Genomic DNA, 20,334 nt, shown 5'->3' with positions numbered 1-20,334 from the left:
TTTTTTAGCTCTATTTGTTGATGGAAAATACCAAGCTCCATGACTGGCTTCTGTTCTGTTCAATCAGTCATTGGTATGTGTGGAGATGACTCCTTGGCAGGCCAATTTAAAGGTTTAAAAAAACCTTTAAAAATGTTTAAAAAATATATGAATGCTTGTGGTCGTCTGGCTTTCTCTCCCAGGCAGGAGTGCAAGGCCTTCAATGCCAGCTGGCTTTTTATCTTGTGAAATTGATTTCTTTCCTCTCCTTTCCCCCTTTTTTTATCTTTTGTTTTTCTGGGAGGCTCAGCAGCTGTGCCGGTGCAGATGGGCCGAGAGCAGCACACCTCGTTGTAATAACACTATCTATTCCACGTAAACAGACTAACAAATGTCAGCAGCTTGGCTAGCCATGTGTGCATTGCAACCTTTCCAGTGGCAGGAAGAAGAAGGTTGCTTGCTGCCTGTGATGAAATTGTGCTGTGTGTGTGGGGGTGGGTGGTAAGGGAGATTGACAGTCTAACAGATGATCCTCATAGGCTCTTGGGCTGAAGGAAAGAGATATACAGGTCACAGGCGTAAAGCAGGCATTGGCTGCTGGGTTAATTCGCCATGTGTTTCTCTCTCCCTCCAGCATTCAGTACATTTTTTAGTTGCACATATGTCTCTGTTTGGCTCTAATATCCTTGTTTCACTGACTAGGTCTACACATATAGATTTTTACTGCTCTGATTCTGTTTAATCAGATTCCAGTTTCCAGATGTGTCATTAATATAAACATTAATATACACTGTAATTTATTTATTTATTATTTTTTGTAATTTTTGCAAATAATAATGTGAAAATCAACACAGATTCATGCAGATTCAAAAACATGCCTCTACCTACACTTTTGTAAAATTCCAAACACATATGGTACCTATACAGTGCATACAGTTCACTGGAGACTGGCATTCACACAATACTATGTTATGAACTCAAAATGCTTTACCACTTGATTTGTAAACTAAGGTAGATTTACACAACACCAAAACAGAACACTTTTTATGTGTATTAGGTGTTCATTTACACGACAACAGCATTTTTTAGGCTTTAAAATGCAAATACGAAAATTAGAATTGGTGAAAATGGTCATGCGAATACTTACAATGTGTTCAGTCTATTCGTGTATGTGAAAAGGTGCGTAGTGTTACTGACCTACTACTGGCCTGAGATGCATAATACAGTGTGTTTTTGTGGATTTCTGTGAATGGTGATTGAAACTTTTGAATCGCCATGATGATTGAATCACTTAACCAGCTCAATATTTGTGGCTTTTCTGATGTAGTAAACTTACCCAGTAGCACACCTGGTACAGCACTGGTATAGAACTCAAAGAACTGAGCTAAAATGGCATTATTTCTTTAGGAAACGCGTTTTTATCTCATATTTACTTCTGGTAAGACTATCAGTTAGGTATAGTAGGTGCTATAGTAGGTTTAAGGTTTAGTAGGTGTTATATTACCTTGGTTACTTCTGTTTTTACCTCTTGATTAGAGTGGGTTTTATCTGAAATACATTATACGATCATATTTTAATATTTACAGAGCAATTATCTAGCATTCCTGTTAATCAAATAGTAGAGCCTAGTGCTGTGAACACCAAGATCATGGGTTTGATCCTTGGAAATGCATGAACTGATAAGATGTGCCGTGAATGCAGTTGTAATGGCCTTGGATAAATGCATCTGCCAAATATAAATGCAATTATTCCTAACAAATTATATAAGATCTGCTCTCTTGCAATTGGATAGTAATTTACAGGGCAGCATTGTTTTTCTCATTTTGCTTGTGGTCAAATTCTGGGTAGATGTGGTACTTAATAGCAGCAGATCAGTCTCTTTCTAATTTTAGACCGTTCGTTTTTTAATCTCTCCCTTGTCAGGAGTCCATTCTGCCACCGTGTTGTTGACATGCCAGATTGTGTTTCAGAAGGCCCCAGAGAATTGTGGGAAAGGTGACCTCTGGTGAATGTCTTTTGTGAACCTCACCTTGCTCTAGACGATAACACCTAGTGCCACAGAGGAGGAGACAGCATTCAGTTGTGTGTGTGTGTGTGTGTGTGTGTGTGTGTGCAAAATCTGAGGAAAAGCCTGAACAGACCCAAATGTAATTCATATTATGTCATAAAAAACATGCAAATTCCAGAGATGTGTTTGTTATTTCAATGCTCATATGATACAGTGATTCCAAACCCACACAATAAGCATGAACAACAAATTGCATGTAGTCTGAATGCATTTAGATTTGATTAAATTTTTAATTTAAGAAATAGATCAGGTTTTTCTGTATGGATGAATCTCACAAAACCTGTCAGGAACACGTCTAGGTCACATTTCACCACAAAATCAAAAGAAAGAAATAAGAAATAACAATGTCAATGAAAATTGAATGCTTGAATGTGACCTGAACATGCTGTTGTGGGATTCATCCATATTTATGTGTGAGATTTCACCTAAATGGGTGTTTTTCTAGTGACATCATGAGGATGTATCATTCATGTGATGTGGAAAACCGCAGCATTTTCTGAAATGGATTTTGAGTGAGAGGTCTGGAAAAATGACATTGTGCCTATCTCCAGCAGTCAGGCCTGATTTTCCTCATTATTTCCTCCTTCCTGAAGGAATTAATGAGCGCTGAATTCCACACCTTCTAATGCTGGCCAACATCAGTAATAGCCAGTTAAATGAGAGTTCTGCGGTCTAGACTTGCCATGATGGACAGAAGTGTCAGACACGAGAGGTGAAAGTGTTTCCCAGAGCTCTGTTGTATCTGACCAACAGCACTGCGACCAACTTTTCTGTGTACAACAGGGTGATGATACTTGGAACATATTAACAATGAATGGAGGTGGATATTTATCAGCTTGTAGTCATATGGAGCCAGACTTTAAAGAAAAATGTAACTTGTTCTTCTATATCGCTAGTCTTTTGAAGTTATATGATAGCTTTAGGTGCAAATTGTTAGTGAATAATGTCTCAAATGTCCACATTTGTGTGTGTGGTGCTGAAGTTTTGTCGATGAGGTCGAAGCAACCAGGAACATTGTCTTGTGTTTCTGGATCTACGGTGACAGATTAATTAAAAAAGCATTTCAAACCACAATGGGCCTTGTGATTGCTGTCAGATTTACCAGCATCACTGCATGTGTTCTTTTCCAGCGTGGTTTCACTAGCATGAGCAAACTCATGTGATTAAACTCTACTTGAGTGGAAGGAACATTTCAAAGTGAAAGCCCTGCTGTCAGAGAAGACTTAGCATTTGAGAACCTCTGACAGGCCTGTCGGGCTTCAGAGGGAGATTTGCCAGGGTAGTTTTTTTCTCTCATATATGCTGTTGCCTTTTGAACAAGTGTTAGGAAGTTAGGATCTGTTTTCCTTATAGTGTGGCTTTCCTAGTAACAAGCTCAATTTTCCAGTAAGTCAACAGAAGAAATAATCAAAACAGAGTTGCTGTAACCTCTGTAATGGCAATGTCCTAATATATATATATATATATACATACACACACACACACACACACACACACACACACATATATATATATATATATATATATATATATATATATATATATATATATATATATATATATATATATATATATATATATATATATATATATATATATATACATATATATATATATATACATACATGCATACATACACACATACATACACACACATACATGCATACATACATATATATTACATGCATACATACATGCATACATACAGTGAGTATAGAAAAGAATCACCCTCTTTAAAGTAATCATATTTTGTTGCTTTGCAGTCTGAAATGAAGATTGACAGTTTTGTTTTATTCAGCTGTATTTACTCAGTGCAACTTATAACATCCAAGTGAAAGATATAACACCAACATGTCATAAAGCCATAAAGATGCTTGTAGAATTTAACCTGCATTCAAAAAGTTGTACATTTAAAATAAGATTACCTTACCTTTGTTAAAATCAAAGTTTGACTGCTTTAAATTTACATATAAGTTTGGAAAGGTTGCATAAACAAAATAGGTTGATTTTGGTTGCATGTTTATGATAATCAAACCATTGATCTAAACCCAGGCTAGGAAATAAGTACTGAAATCCAGATAAGTGTAGAGGGTTACTGCTAATCTGAACCCCATCTCGGCCCCGCAATGTGCTCTGACACCAAATCAGAACGGAGTGTGCAGTGTTCAGGCATCTCCAGACAGATTCCTGCCCACAGCAACGACCTTCCTGCCAATCCACTCTACTGCAGACACACAGGTTATTTAGTTATACACTTTCTCTCTTAAGCAGACAGATCGATGGACGTGACACCCACCCTGTTAGAAGATGTTGAGAGGAGGTGCAGGGAAAGAAAGTAGAGAGTCTTTTTTTGATATTTGTTTGAGATTCAGGGAGGTTCTGTCAAAGTAACTGTCCACGATTGGCAGCCGAGGACTGTAAAAACAACAGTAGTTTGTTTTTGTGTAGATATATTTTGCTCTGAATATGTGTGACTTTAGCTGGACAGTTTCAGTTCTGAATCGTGTCTCGCTGTCAGTACCAGGTGTGATCCGGCAAGTTTTCACTGTCAAGAATAGTTTTTTTGTCCTCCCAGGTTTGTGCTTCATTCGATATAGAATTTACAATGCCTTTTTAATACCAGTTCAACTTCTAGAATTAGTAAACAGGATGCAGAATTCCAACATAAGAAAGCAGGATGAATTTTACATTTATTCATTTAGCTGACACTTTTATCCAAAGTGACTTACGATTGCTATATATGTCACACGCTTTTGGAGCAACTAAGGGTTAAGTGTCTTGCTCAGGGACACATTGTTGTCTCACAGGTGATTCGAACCCGGGTCTCTCACACCAAAGGCATATGTCTTATCCACTGCGCCAACGCCACCCCATTTTAAATTAAATTTAAAAGAAAACTGTCGTTTTAAAGCAAAGTAAATATTTAAAATGACAAAGCCTTGTTTGAAAGTTTTCTTGAAAAATTAAAAAATAAATAAAGTTTTAAGATCAAATAGGCAGATAGTCTGGGTTAATTTGATCAAAAAATACAACAATAATATTGTGAAATATTATAACAATCTAAAATATGTTTTCTGTTTTTATAGATTTCAATGCATAATTTATTCCTGTGATGCAAAGTTGAATTTTCAGCATCATTGCTCCAGTCTTCAAGTGTCACATGATTCTTCAAAAAGCATTCTAATATGCTGATTTGGTGCTCAAAAATAATTTCTTATTATCAATATTATCAATGTTGAAGTTTTTGTGAAAACACATTTTTTTATTAAAGTTAAAAAAATAAATAATAGAAAATATAAATAATATATATTTTTCGTTACAATGTAAATTTTTTACTGTCACTTTTGATTAAATTAATGTGTCCTTGCTGAATAAAAACTTTGATTTCAAAAAACAAAAACAAAACTAGATTTACATCACAAATACAGTTGATACATCGTTCATATTGGAATTATCACTGTTGTTTTGTCACAATGACTGTTGACGGTGTCTGTCACATCAATAACCTTTAATGAGAAATTGGAGTTAGAGAACATGCAATCGTCAGTCTCAACGAAAGAGCTGCTAATGTATGAGCAATATTAAGTATAGCAATAATAACATTAATTAAATTAGCCTAAACTTTCCCTCCAGTATAATTGAATCTTTCTGCACTAAGCTGCTGGCTGACAGTGCAACTGAACACACAGTGTTCGCTCTCTAAATGAGAAACAGGTTCAAACTGTCTACTATAAGAAAAAAGATTAGTCAATATATTCACCACTGCAGGGTTTTCACCCACACACATAACAAAGCACATACATGCATTAAAGGCTTTCCTCAACTTGCTTTTACAAACTTCATCTAATGGGTTTATTCTGCTCCTGTCATTCTCATTAAGAAATGAAAAAAGTGTTTTCTTCGGGAGGTCATGTAGAGCGACTGGGCGTTTGTATGTCTTGAATTTTAACATTGCGATGTGACATGGGGTTATAATGGAAACATGTTCTCACTTGACATGGAACCGGCCTCAGCTGCTTTAGAGTAATTCCAGTCACGCCACTGTTGATGGACAGAGCTCAGACACGCATATGTTAATTTTTAAGCTGTTTACAGCACACGATAAACATTAATAAGATCATATTTGAAAATGCAGGATATGTATTCTAATTGAGCCTTATTTGGGTTAAAACATGAATTGGTTATGCTGTGAAAGTGTTGCTCCTCAAACAGAATTTTACAGCTCAACTTGATTGCTTCCTCAAAATTAATTACTCCTTTGACCCATCAGAACCGGGTCCGCAGCAGTGCATGTTTGCTTTTTTCTTAATTGCAGGTTGTCGGTCAAAGAGTTTGACGGCTAGAAACGTAGCCGGAGGTGTCATCACATCGTTGACCGTTCTGCCATGCAAAGATGTTTAATTGGATTCATGGCCTTGAGACACATCTATCTCATGCTCGTTAAGTGGAATTTTTTTTGCATTTATGAGATTATCAAAACTGTCGATATACCCAGAAAACAACCGGCCAGTCTTTGCAATTTCAGAGCTGCTCAGTAATGGAATGCGGCATCCCACGTTAAGCTTAAGAGGATTTGAATCTTTAAATGGAAATCAGACGGAGCGTTCGCTTTCATCTTCCAAGAGAAGCCATAAGTGTAAATATTATTAAAGTGGGAGTGATTGCAACTGTGCCACAAAGTATTGACGTTCTTTGAGCAGCTCTGAACTATTCCCGGGCCTCTAACGAATCTTGAGGTTCTCGCATCGTTGTTAATTTGAGTTATCTGCAAGCTAATTATGATCTGGGAGATTTGATTAGCACAGGAGAAGATGTTGTCCATGTTGGAGCTCTGAAAGGAAAACGTTACAAACGAAGCATCCAAAGCCATTTCCCGCTCTGTGCTGTGACTGACAGCAGTAAGTGCTCGCCTGGTGGTAGGGCTGGATTGAGTGGTTTGATTGGGCCCATTGTGTCCCTGTGTGAAGAAGATTGACAACAATTACACAAGCTGCCATTTTCAAACACCACTTTAAAACTCCGTATGTGAGCATCCCTGTGTTTTCATCTGCTTTGTACATTCTCTTTTTATATTTTTGCGGTGCACTCACACTACTGAGTGAAAGTGTATGTGTGTGCATCTATCAGCTTGTCTACTGAGTGTATCTGTATTCTGTCTGCCGGCTCATAAAGCACCAGAAGATGCGCCCTGGTTGATATACTTGCTGATCTGCATGCCTGCAGCACAAGCGGACCGTGGGGATTGAGGCCTACAGACCTCCACTTGCCAGAACTCAATAAATATTGAGTAATGAAGCAGAATTTGTATGACTTTGACTCAGCAGTGGCCTTGTTGACAGTCTGTGAAGCAACTCTTTCATTAGGACTTTTCTAAACTTGTGCTACTTTAACATTAGAATGGTCTGACATCAGAATTCACATCTTTTCATAGTTTTGTGAAATATTCTAAGTGTTCATCTCTTAGTAGGCTATGTATTTCTTTAATTATATTTATAATTATGTAATTGTTTATTTATTCATTAAATTATTAAATTATAATTTTAGGTTATACATTAATAGAAAATAAGTACACATTGTTCAGGTAATATTTTAATACATATTGTCCTTATTATATCAGACATTAATAATAATAATAATAATGATAATGATAATGATAATGATAATAATAAAAAAATTTTTTTTGTAGAAAATCAGATTGTTAAAAGGATTTCTGAAGGATTGTGTGACTAGAGTATTGATGCAAAAAATTCAGTTTGAATGTCAGCTTTGATTGTTCCTAATAAACTGTTTATCTGCACTCGCAAGTTGATATTAAATTATGTTGTGGGATAATTAAATATTTACATTTACATTACATTTAATCATCTAGCAGATGCTTTTATCCAAAGTGACTTACAAATGAGAACAATAGAAGCAGTCAGGTCAACAAGAGAACAACAACAGTATACAAGTGCCATGACAAGTCTCAGTTAGTCTAATACAGAACGCATAGCCAAGTTTTTTTATTTATTTATATATATATTTTTTTTAAATAAATGAAAAGACAAGAAAAGTTGTAAAATTTAACCAGGTGTGTTGGTGCCGTGCCAGTGGTCGTCTTGGTAGGCTAGCATCAGTAACTTGAATTTGATGCGAGCGGCTACTGGTAGCCAGTGTAACCTGATGAGGAGAGGAGTAACGTGAGCTTTTTTTGGCTCATTGAAGACAACCCTTGCTGCTGCATTCTGGATCAATTGCAGAGGCTTGACAGTACATGCAGGAAGGCCCGCCAGGAGAGCATTACAATAGTCCAGTCTGGAGAGAACAAGAGCTTGGACAAGAAGTTGGGGGGCTTGCTCTGACAGGAAGGGTCTAATCTTCCTAATGTTGTATAAGGCAAACCTGCAGGACCGGGTCGTTGTAGCAATGTGGTCTGTGAAGCTTAACTGATGATCCATCACAACTCCTAGGTTTCTGGTTGTCCTCGAAGGAGTAATGGTTGACGAACCCAGCTGTATAGAGAAGTTGTGATGAAGCAATGGGTTAGCTGGAATCACCAGGAGTTCTGTCTTTGTAAGGTTAAGCTGAAGGTGATGGTCATTCATCCAGCTAGAAATGTCACTCAGACAAGCTGAAATGCGAGCAGCTACCGTCGGGTCATCTGGTTGGAATGAGAAGTAGAGTTGGGTGTCATCAGCGTAGCAGTGGTAAGAAAAGCTATGCTTCTGAATGACAGATCCTAATGATGTCCTGTAGATGGAGAAGAGAAGTGGTCCAAGTACTGAGCCTTGAGGAACCCCAGTAGTAAGGTGTTGTGACTTAGAAACATCACCCCTCCAAGACACACTGAAGGATCTGTCAGAGAGGTAGGACTTAACCCAGAGGAGTGCGGTTCCAGAGATGCCCATCTTTCTGAGGGTGGACCGGAGAATCTGGTGATTAATGGTGTCAAAAGCAGCAGACAGGTCCAGTAAGATGAGTACTGAGGATTTTGAAGCTGCTCTTGCTAGTCGCAGGGCTTCAGTAACCGAGAGCAGAGCAGTCTCAGTTGAGTGGCCACTTTTGAAGGTTGCTGTCCAGGAGGTTGTTCTGTACAAGGAACATAGAATGCTGGTTGAACACAGCTCGCTCAAGTGTCTTTGCAATGAATGGAAGAAGGGATACCGGTTTGTAGTTTTCAAGAAGCGCTGGATTTAGAGATGGTTTCTTGAGCAGTGGGCTTACCCAAGCCTGCTTGAATGCTGAGGGAAATGTTCCAGAGTGAAGAGAGGAGTTGATAATGTGAGTAAGCGAAGGTATGACTGAAGAAGAGATCGCTTGAAGGAGGTGAGTGGGGATCGGATCAAGTGGACAAGTAGTAGGATGATTGGACAGGAGAAGTTTGGAAAGTCCATCTCTGAGAGTGGGGAGAAGGAGGAGAAAGAGTGTGCGTCGGTCATTGTGAAGTTGTCCTCAGTCTGCGGTGTGGAGAATTGGTCACTGATGGTTCTTGTCTTATTTGTGAAGAAAACTGCAAAGTCGTCTGCTGTAAGAGTCACTGGAGGAGGTGGTGGTGGCGGATTAAGAAGAGAGGGGGCAGCCAGGGGGCAGATGGGGCGGTGCGTGCTGGTTTAGACAACAGTGGGCAAAAGTTGTCCAAGCAAGATGTTAAAGTGGAGCAAAGAGTGTCTTAGCGCTGTTCATGTCCAAAGCTGAAAACTGAGAGAGTGCAGGATGCGAGGATGAAACCACAGAAGATAGGCGTGATGGAGAGAGTGAGCGTAGGTTCCATCGAAAGGTGACCTGCGTTGAAGTGTGAGCCGCTTCAGGAGTAAGTGCTAGGTTATCAGTAATGAGGAAGTGGTCTGAGGTGTGCAGTGGAGCAACTGAAGAGTTGTCCACAGAGCAACAGCGCGTGTAGATGAGGTCCAGTTGGTTGCCTGATTTGTGAGTTGCTGTAGTAGACACTTGCTTGAGATCAAATGAGGCGAGCAGAGTTTTGAAGTCAGCAGCCTGGGGTTTATCTATGTGGATGTTGAAGTCACCAAGCAGTACCAGAGGAGTACCATCTTCAGGAAAGTTTGATAGCAGCACATCCAACTCCTCCAAGAAGTTTCCCAATTGACCTGGGGGACGATAAATGACCACAAAGTGGATTTTAACAGGGTGGGTTACAGTAATAGCATGTGATTCAAATGAACCATTACCTGTAGGTGATGGCTGAAGATCAAATTTCCATTCTTTTGATATAAGGAGACCAGTACCTCCACCCCTCCCAGTGGTACGAGGAGTGTGGGAACAAGTGAAATTAGTGGAGAGGGCTGCAGGGGTGGCAGTGCCTTCAGGTTTGATCCAAGTCTCAGTCAGTGCCATGAGGTTGAGACCGGAATGAGTAGCAATAGATGAAATGAAGTCTACTTTGTTAACTGCAGACTGGCAGTTCCAGAGACCAACTGGAATAGAGAGCGTAGTAGTAGTAGAGGTCAGAGGGACAGGCCGTAGGTTTGTCAGACAGGCCTTCCTTCGATGTATTTAGCGTGCTCTTCGAGTGTTAGTAGTGATAGTAGAGATCTGAAAGCACATAGTGACTACAAGTGTAAGAAATATTTGAGGAAAAGCTATACAAAAAGTAAAGAAAGGGGCAAAAAGCAATACTCAAGTGCCCTGTCGGTGTCCTTGCTTGGTGGAGTCGTGCAGGTAGAGTCGATGGTCTTTACCCCTCGTTGGTCTTCACATGAGGAGGATTCACACGAGGGCTGCTGCGACCGCTGCTGCGAAACCTACCACTATTGTATTTGCCTGATTACCTGTGATTGAAGTCAGCTGGCCCCGCCTCACTATTTAGCGGATCGAAACTGGGCAGTCCCACGATAGGCAAACGCAAAACCAAGCGCCACTGTCAGCACATATTTACCAGGGTAAGACACACACAATTTAAACCAAAAACTTTCCTAGCAATGACGATCACACAGAAGTCTAATGAGAAACCAAGACAAAACACTCACAAGCTGCTGTCCTTCTCTGTTGCTGGCTGTTTCTTCTGACAAGTGCTTTTTTTTTATATTCTAAATAAACTACAAACATAAAATTATATGCATTTATTTTGACCTCACATTCTTTCTTGTACACACACACCTGACTGAACGGCTCATTATGCAGCTCATTATGCAGGCCTTTGTCTTCTCAGGTGTAAATTAGGGCTGTGCGATTAATCGAAATCGTAATAAAATCGCCATTTGAGCGTGCGCAATTTCTAAATCGCTTTATTGCACGATTTTCCGCGGCCTCGATCTCCGCAGTATGCCATCCGAACCAATCAGGATACAGCGCGAGAACAGCACAGACTGGGCATATGCCTAACTCCAGGTTGAGAACAGAAAAGGTTATAAATAGAAAGGTGCGAAAAGATTTAATATCTTGTGGATGAGTACAGAGAGAGTTGTGAGTGTACAGGACACCGGTTGAGCGAGACACGTTTTAAGGCAGCGTGTATCTGAGCCTTATACAGTCTATGATCTGAGCATGCGCGTCTGGTTTTGTTTACAGAGCAAAGGATATCTGCATGCGAGCGGATAGATTCGCGCTCGCGCATTATTTTAATGTGCTTTCGCGTTACAATAACGCGCTCTCGCTGCTGCTTCTGAACCGCGTACACATAACTTACTGTATACGCACTGCAGACGGACTGAGTGTGAACCTGTATAATGTATAACATATCAATTTCATCACCTGAGGCACGCTACAACGAGCTCTATGACCATGGCATGGCAAAAAAGAAAAAAAAATCCCTGGACACGGGTTTCATTTTATTTTATTATTATTTTTTGCCATAGACATTTTGTTTGACATCTTTACTTAGTGATTATTTTGACTATTATGTCTGTTCTAGAGACGTTACATCTTTTTGATAAAGCTCTTATTGGTTTTCTTTTGGAAATATGTTTCAAATTTATACTGAATGCATTTATGACTGTAAAGCATGTCTGTGTTTGTCAAAATCGTGATTAAAATCGAAATCGCAAAATTTATCAAAAAATCGTGATAGGTTTTTTTTGTCCATATCGCACAGCCCTAGTGTAAATCACAATGATATTGATAGTTGACGCCTACTCGCATATGACTTTTACCAACAAAAAGTGTCTTAGAAAATTTAAATCAATATATTGTTTTCTGTGAGTGAGTAAACAAGATGACTTTCACATAATTTAGAAAGAAAAATTCTAGGCTACAAGCTCCAGTTCTCAAAAGTCCCGGGAACCAATGTTCTGTATGTGTTTTATGGACTTTTGATGATTTAACATTTTTAGTTTTTCACTAACCACGCATACATTTTTTTTTCTCAAAAACACAATCATGTACATACATGCTGCTCACATATTATTATAGCCCAGTTTGTGCTGATTGCAGTGAGATTAGACTTTAGCCATTTAGATGTTTATAAGTGTGTGTGTGTGTGTGTGTGTGTGTGTGAACTATCCCCTTAATTGTGGTTGTCACAGTCAAAATTTTGCAGTCCACAGCTATACAGTTATTGTCACAGGAACATATATGGAATAAATGGCATATCATCATTAAACCCGCTTACTATAATTTTGATGTCACTCGAATGTAAAGCAGTTAAATATAATGCATTTACTGTCCGTGTTACTTTTCCTATCTTAGACTTTACTTTGAAACCCTATTAATATGACCTCAGGGTTGATTAAGTTTATGAGATCAGCGTGCTCAAATCTTTGGAGCCCCGCTGATATCGCTGAGGTGAAGTTTGGTGACTTCATTGAGTCTTTCCGCTGTCAAAAGAACTTGATGTGCCTTTTTTCTCCTGTCTGAGAGCAGCGCAGCACATCTGGCCTATTCAAATCCTGCTTTTTTAACCATTGAAATTATCAAATTAAACAGAGCGGTAATGGTCTCCACAAAGGCACTGCATTTGGGGAAGAGCTGCGGTTGTTCTTGTGGTGCTCCTGCATGAGGTGAGTGTTCTGAGAGACAAAAACATCTCGATTGTGAAGCCATTACAAAACATGCCACATACTGCGAGAAAAATGTGAATCACTGAGGTGATTACAATAAGACCCAGAAAGACTGCTAAAGAGAGAAGAAGGGCAACAAGGGCTTGTTGTTACCCCGTTGTTGTTACTAATTGAGTGGGTTTTTTATGTACTTTTATACAGTTGTGCCTCTCATTTATTATTAGCACTACTAAATATTAAAGACATCACCTGTACTTTCTGAAGCATCTCTTAGGAATGATCTACTGAGAGTTGTTTTGTTCTGGTTTCATTAACACTGTGTCTACACTGCAAGCGTCTGGTGCGCGTTGCCATAGCTTGAGGTTGTATGCACTGGAGATGTTGAAGCTGCACATCTCTGAATGTTTATGATCTCCAGATTAAACATCTGTAAGCTCAAAACTGGACTTCAGCCACAGGAAAATGGATAAATAAATCTGTATATACATACTTTATTTTTCAATGGAAATGCATATTAAAACAGCCTTTTCATTTGGATGAAACCTGCATAATAGCCTGTATAAGTTTCTTTCTTCTGTTGAATACAAAAGAATATATAATGAAACAGTTGCTGTTTGCCATTAACTTCCATAGTTTTTTTTTCCACCATACCTTGTAAGTCAATGGATACCAGCAACTCTTGGTTATTCCATCCGTCATTTAATCTGAAATAATAATCAGCTTCTTTGGCACAATTAAAAAAAATTACATTTTGTTAATATATATATATTCCCCTATAGCAACTGAACTTTCTTTCAAATACAGTTTAAATACATTTCTTTCTTTTTTTCTGTGGACTGAACAATTGCAGTTGCTTTGCGATCCACACCATCCTCTCAGATACAGGTAATATCCTTTATAAAACTGCTCCAGAGAGTCATTAATTACTGGAGAAAGCAAATTCATATCTAGCCCAGCCTGAATAATGAGGGGCAGGGGATCTCATTCTTACCAATAATAAATTCATAAACGATACCCCGTCTCACCCTTGTCCTGGCCAAGGATACTGCGGCCTAATCATTCCACAATTTCAGTCAGCAGCCATTCTTCATTGCTATTCTGCTTCTAACTCTGTAATCAGCACAAACACAGATAATTGGTGCAGTCTTTAAGGACGAGTTGTTATTTCAGAGAAAAAGGGTGCGCTTTGGAGAAAGAAAGGGGAGTAGAACTGGCCAGATGAGAATTATATTGAGTGTGCACTTTCATAGCTCAGGAAATTGAATAGAGTTCTTATGGTTTTGTTCCAATCATTAGGGTGGATTCTGATTTTTTCTTCTAAAAATTCTCTTCTGAAAGACACAATATACACAAATGAGTCAACTGTTGACATACAGCATGTGAAGTGTGAATCTTGTTTGCTGTAAATAGTGTACACTTTATTTAAATTGTAAATAAAATGGATTATAGAATAAAATGTTTCACAAGAAAATACCATTTCTATTTTTTTGTTTACTAAGAATAAAAAATTATTTTTCATTGTATATTTATTACTATATAAAATGAATGAGTAGAATTGCTACTAATCTTTTTGTATTTGAAATTTTGTAATTTTTGGTTGCAAACTTTGGCTCTTGAAGACACGTCTTACATGTTTCACATTGTAAAAAAATATATTTTTCGAAACTGTAAATAAAGACTGTTGGAGTACTAGTTTTACAAGAAAATATTATTTCAGTCTTTGAACTTTAAAATTTCACGTTAAATTATGTGTGTTAATCGCTGTTTCTTTGTAATTCATTGTGGAAATTTACTAGAAATTTCTGAGTTTGGTTATTGTTAACTAAAACTTCAACTAAAACCACTGAAAATTGTTACTTGAAATGGTTTCTTTAGTTGAAAAAACCAACAAACAAACTTTAATCATATTTTATTTCAACTACAACATTTCTCATTTTCATTTGGTTTGATGTACTGAACTCGATGTACTAAAATAACTAAAACTGAAATAAAAAATTACTTATGGATTTTTTTTTTAATTACAAAAAAAAAAAAAATTACTAAAGCTAAAATTAAAATTAAAACAGAAAATCTAAAAATAAAAACTTATTTTAAATACTTAACCTTTTAATTGCATTGCAGTGTTATAACCCTGTTTCTGAGTAAAATAGGTTCTACAACAAATTGATTCATCTTAAATGTCTATTTAGCATCATGTGGCTTTTTAGGAGAAATCGTTTAGATTTTTAAGCATTCTAAAGAGATTAAACTTAAGCAATTATGATTTTTCATTCTTGTTTAATTTTTTGACATCAAAATTAAGAATGAGAAACACAAAATATCTTTATTTTTTTCATGCAATCAAATGCTTGTGGTTCTTCCAGACTCACAGCTCCACAATATTCAGTAGGATGTGTTTTACATTGTTGCCAGTGTTACTATTCAGAAGCTCATGAAACATGAAAGGGTCTTCAGATTAGGTTTCCTTTCTTTGCTCCAATGCTTATGACAGCCCCTAAACTCAGTGTGCCCTGGCAGACGTCCTCCAAATTCATCTTAACAATAGAAACATGTGAGCTTTTTTTGTCCAGACTGTGGGATTAAGCTGTGCATGTCTGAATGGAACACAATGTCAACAGGTCTGTGTAAATATATGCTGGGTTACAGTATTTTAATCCAGTTGTGTGTATATGTGTGTGTGTGAGCGAGTGTGTGTGAGCATGCCTGAGCTTGAGAGGAAACAGTACATTGAGCACAATGGCTAGAAATATGCTTACGCAAGTATGCAAATGTAGAATGCAGCCCATAGTATGTGCTTGTGTTAACAAAGATGCGTTACCTTTAAATGTCATTAGGCCAAATGTGTTATTCATGTAGCTAGAATAGATATTTTTAAAAAGAATTTAATGTTTTTATTTAGCGAGAATGCATTAAATCGATCAGAAGTGAGAGTAAGGACATTTATAATTTTACAAAACAATTATAATTTAAATACATGCTGTTCTTTTGAAACTTTTATTCATCAAAGGATCCTGAAAAGCTTTAAAAAAAAGTATTATTCAACACAACTGGTTTCAACAGTGATAACAATAACAAATGTTCCTTGAGCAGATTTCTGAAGGATCATGTGACACTGAAGTCTGGAGTAAAGATGCTGAAAATGACACGTTCGGGAACACAGGAGACGAGAGATCCAAGTGCAGTGTGAGATTTATTGGGTAATCCAAAATCAGAGTCAAAACAAGCCGGGGTCGTAACCAAAAATCAGTCCAAAACAGAAACAAACAAATAAACAAACAGGAACAGGAACAAGAAAACTAGGAACGCGAGGAATCCAGGTGACGGAAAGTAAGGACTCCATGAAAACAAATGGAAACAGACCGGATATATATATATACAGGGTAATGACTATCAAGTGAAGTGCAATTACTGTGATGAAGGGACAAGGCTTGTGGGAATTGTAGTGCCTAGGGTGAGGTGCCTATGGGGAAGTGAGACCACTAGTGGACAGCCAGGGAAACAGAGACCAGACAGCGTGACATTACCCCCTCCTCCATGGAGCAGCTACTAGATGCTCCACCCGAACCCAAGAACAGACCAAAGAACACAGAGATCAGGAGGGAGGTGGACCGGCGGAGGACCAGGGGGAGGGACTTAGGGCCAGGTAATAGAGGGTAACAGAGACAGGAAGTGCCAAAAAGAGAGTTCGGCTGAGACATGGAGAGGCTCTGGTAGTTCAGCAGAGAAGTGGAGAGGCTTTGGTAGTTCAGCAGAGACGTAGAGAGGCTCTGGTAGTTCTGCAGAGTTTAGACTGGATTCAGGAAGATCAATGATGACTTGACTCTGCTCATGAAGATCATTGGTGACTTGACTCTGCTCATGAAGATCATTGGTGACTTGACTCTGCTCATGAAGATCATTGGTGACCTGACTCTGCTCATGAAGATAATTCGTGACCTGACTCTGCTCATTAAGATCAATGGTGACTTGCATTTGCTCATGAAGATCAATGGTGACTTGCCTTTGCCCATGAAGATAGTCGGTGACTTGACCTTGCCCATGAAGAACACTGGTGACTTGACTTTGCCCATGAAGATCATTGGTGACTTGACTTTGCCCATGAAGATCATTGGTGACTTGCCTTTGTCCATGAAGATCACTGGTGACTTGCCTTTGCACATGAAGATCAATGGTGACTTGACTTTGCACCTGAATATCAATGGTGACTCGACTTTGCCCATGGAGAACACCGGTGACTTGACTTTGTCCTTGAAGATCACCAGTGACTTGACTTGACTCCTGAGGTCTCACTGTGGTAGTGCTTAATTCTGGAGTGTCAACGGTGACCTGACCTGACTCTGGAGTGTCAACGGTGACCTGACCTGACTCTGGAGAGTCAACGGTGACCTGACCTGACTCTGGAGGGTCAACGGTGACCTGACCCGACTCTGGAGGGCCAACGGGAACCTGACCCGACTCTGGAGGGTCAACGGGAACCTGACTCGACTGTGGAGGGTCAACGGGAACCTGACTCGACTCTGGAGGGTCAACTGTGGCTGTCATCCCGTGTAGAGGCGCTGGACAAGCGGCCATCTTGGGCCAAGACTCTGGACCGGCGGCCATTCTGGGCAGTGGCACTGGGCCAGCGGCCATCTTGGGCAGTGGCGCTGGGCCGGCAGCCATCTTGGTCAGTGGCGCTGGGCCGGCAACCACCTTGTGCTGTGGCGCTGGGCTGGCGCCCATATTGTGCAGTGGTGCTGGCCTGGCGGTCCTACTGTCTGTAGACCCCGGTCTAGAGTCGGCCATCCCACCGGGAGAGACAGGTGTGGCTGAGGCATCCCACCGAGATCGATGCTGTAGGTAACTGGTGAACCCCAGTATCTCTGGTGAAGTTCAGTATCTGGTGAAGTCCAGTATCTCCAGCCCCTTCATCTCCCACCCAGGCAAAGGGTCATCCAGGCAGCTGTTAAACAGGTCCTTCAGGGCCTCATCATTGTACCCCAATCCTACCGCCAACGTCCAGAATGACGGAGGGTGGTTAGTTTACTGAATCTTCTCCTCCGCTCCATGCTGGCTGGGGAACGGAGAAAGAAAAATCCCACACCGCTGGATCTGATCTGATGGAGTCCTTCTATCACGTTCGGGAACACAGGAGACGAGAGATCCAAGTGCAGTGTGAGATTTATTGGGTAATCCAAAATCAGAGTCAAAACAAGCCGGGGTCGTAACCAAACATCAGTCCAAAACAGAAACAAACAAATAATCAAACAGGATCAGGAACTAAAAAAAAGGAACGAGAGGAAACCAGGTGACGGAAAGTAAGGACTCCATGAAACCAAATGGAAACAGACCGGATATATATACAGGGTAATGAATATCAAGTGAAGACACCTGAGTGCAATTAACAGGAGTGAAATTACTGTGATGAAGGGACAAGGCTTGTGGGAATTGTAGTGCCTGCGGTGAGGTGCCTATGGGGAAGTGAGACCACTAGTGGACACCCAGGGAAACAGAGACCAGACAGTGTGACAGAAAATTCTGTTTTTTATCATAGGAATAAATTGCATTTTAAAATATATTCAAATAGAAACCAGTTACTTTAAATTATAATAATATCTCACAATATTTCTGCTTTTACTGCATTTTTGATCAGAAAAATTAGATTAGAGACATTCAGAATATTTATAAACACATTTAAAACAGTATGCTATGCGTACTTGTGTAGAACATGTTTTGCCTTTCATAAATCTTATTAGCATTTTTTATTTGACAAAAGCTCTTGAATAGTGTAATGTTGGGGGTTAATGAAATAGTTCTCTTACTCAAACCAAAACCAAACCTGAATATGTTTGAGTTTGATTTGTGCACCATTTTACTTCAGCTTGAGTTGATACAGCTAGTAAATTCTTTTGCTTTTCCTCTAATACAGTTTTATATTTCCATTAAGGTCTCTACACTCTCAGAAAAAAAGGTACAAAAGTTGTCACTGGGGTGGTACCTTTTCAAAAGGCACACCTTTGTAACTGAAGAGTCCATATTGGAACCTTAAAGGTACATAATAGTACCTAAAGTGAACATATTAGTACCTAAGGGGTACAAAATTGTACCTTTTGAAAAGGTACTGCCCCTCTGACAGCTTTTGTACCTTTTCTTCTGAGTGTAAAATCCTCTATTGTTGAACTTTGGCATCTTAAAGGGATAGTTCACCCAAAAATCAAAAAAACCTGTGAGACCTCCATTTATCTTCGGAACACAGTTTAAGATATTTTTAGATTTAGTCCGAGAGCTCTCAGTCCCTCCATTGAAGCTGTGTGTACGGTATACTGTCCATGTCCAGAAAGGTAAGAAAAACATCTTTAAAGTAGTCCACGTGACATCAGAGAGTCAGTTAGAATTTTTTGAAGCATCAAAAACACATTTTGGTCCAAAAATAGCAAAAACTATGACTTTATTCAGCATTGTCTTCTCTTCCGTGTCTGTTGTGAGAGAGTTCAAAACAAAGCAGTTTGTCATATCCGGTTCGCGAACGAATCATTTGATGTAACCGGATCTTCTTGAACCAGTTCACCCAATCGAACTGAATCGTTTCAAACAGTTCGCGTCTTCAATACGCATTAATGCCAAATGACTTAAGCTGTTAACTTGTTTAATGTGGCTGACACTCCCTTTGAGTTAAAACAAACCAATATCCCGGAGTAATTCATGTACTCAAACAGTACACTGACTGAACTGCTGTGAAGAGAGAACTGAAGATGAACACAGAGCCGAGCCAGATAATGACTCATTCACGAGTCAAGAACCGGTTGCATCGGTTTTCGGATCACCAGTAGTTCTTTCTGACAGTTCGATTCAATAAAACGGTTGAAGAAAACGGTTCGCCGGTTCTTTTGTGCTTGACGTAATGGCGTCATTGGCGATGACTGCAAGCCTTCGGTGTACCTGGGCTCATAACATTAGCACAGAATCAGTTCAGAATCAATCACCAAAAGAATCAGTTCGGTTCAGACGCTCTGTGTGTCGGTTTGCTTCACGCTGAATCACACATGCGCAGTATCATCAGCTCCTCGGTTCTCGAATCGGACACGTCTGACAGAACCGGTTCTTGACTTTTGAACGAGTCATTATCTGGCTCGGCTTGGTGTTCATCTTCAGTTCTCTCTTCACAGCAGTTCAGTCAGTGTACTGTTTGAGTACATGAATTACTCCGGGATATTGGTTTGTTTTAACTCAGAGTGAGTGTCAGCCACATTAAACAAGTTAACAGCTTAAGTCATTTGTGGATTAATGCGTATTGGAGATGCGAACCGTTTCAAACGATTCAGTTCGATTTGGTGAACTGGTTCAAACAGATCCGGTTACATCGAATGATTCGTGCGC

At 39.3% G+C, this 20,334-nt stretch overlaps 1 protein-coding gene across 3 annotated transcripts in view; it reads left to right on the top strand.

Annotated features, from left to right (window-relative positions):
- The window catches only part of LOC132124244 (RNA-binding Raly-like protein), a 129,031-nt gene that overhangs the window by 25,848 nt on the left and 82,849 nt on the right, over positions 1-20,334 (top strand). The gene's annotated exons all lie outside the window — the stretch shown is intronic.

This window comes from Carassius carassius, chromosome 42 (assembly GCF_963082965.1).
Source record: "Carassius carassius chromosome 42, fCarCar2.1, whole genome shotgun sequence".
Taxonomy (NCBI): Eukaryota; Metazoa; Chordata; class Actinopteri; order Cypriniformes; family Cyprinidae; genus Carassius; species Carassius carassius.
The sequence above is the reverse complement of the archived record's forward strand: the minus strand, read 5'-3'. Positions and strand labels throughout refer to the sequence as shown.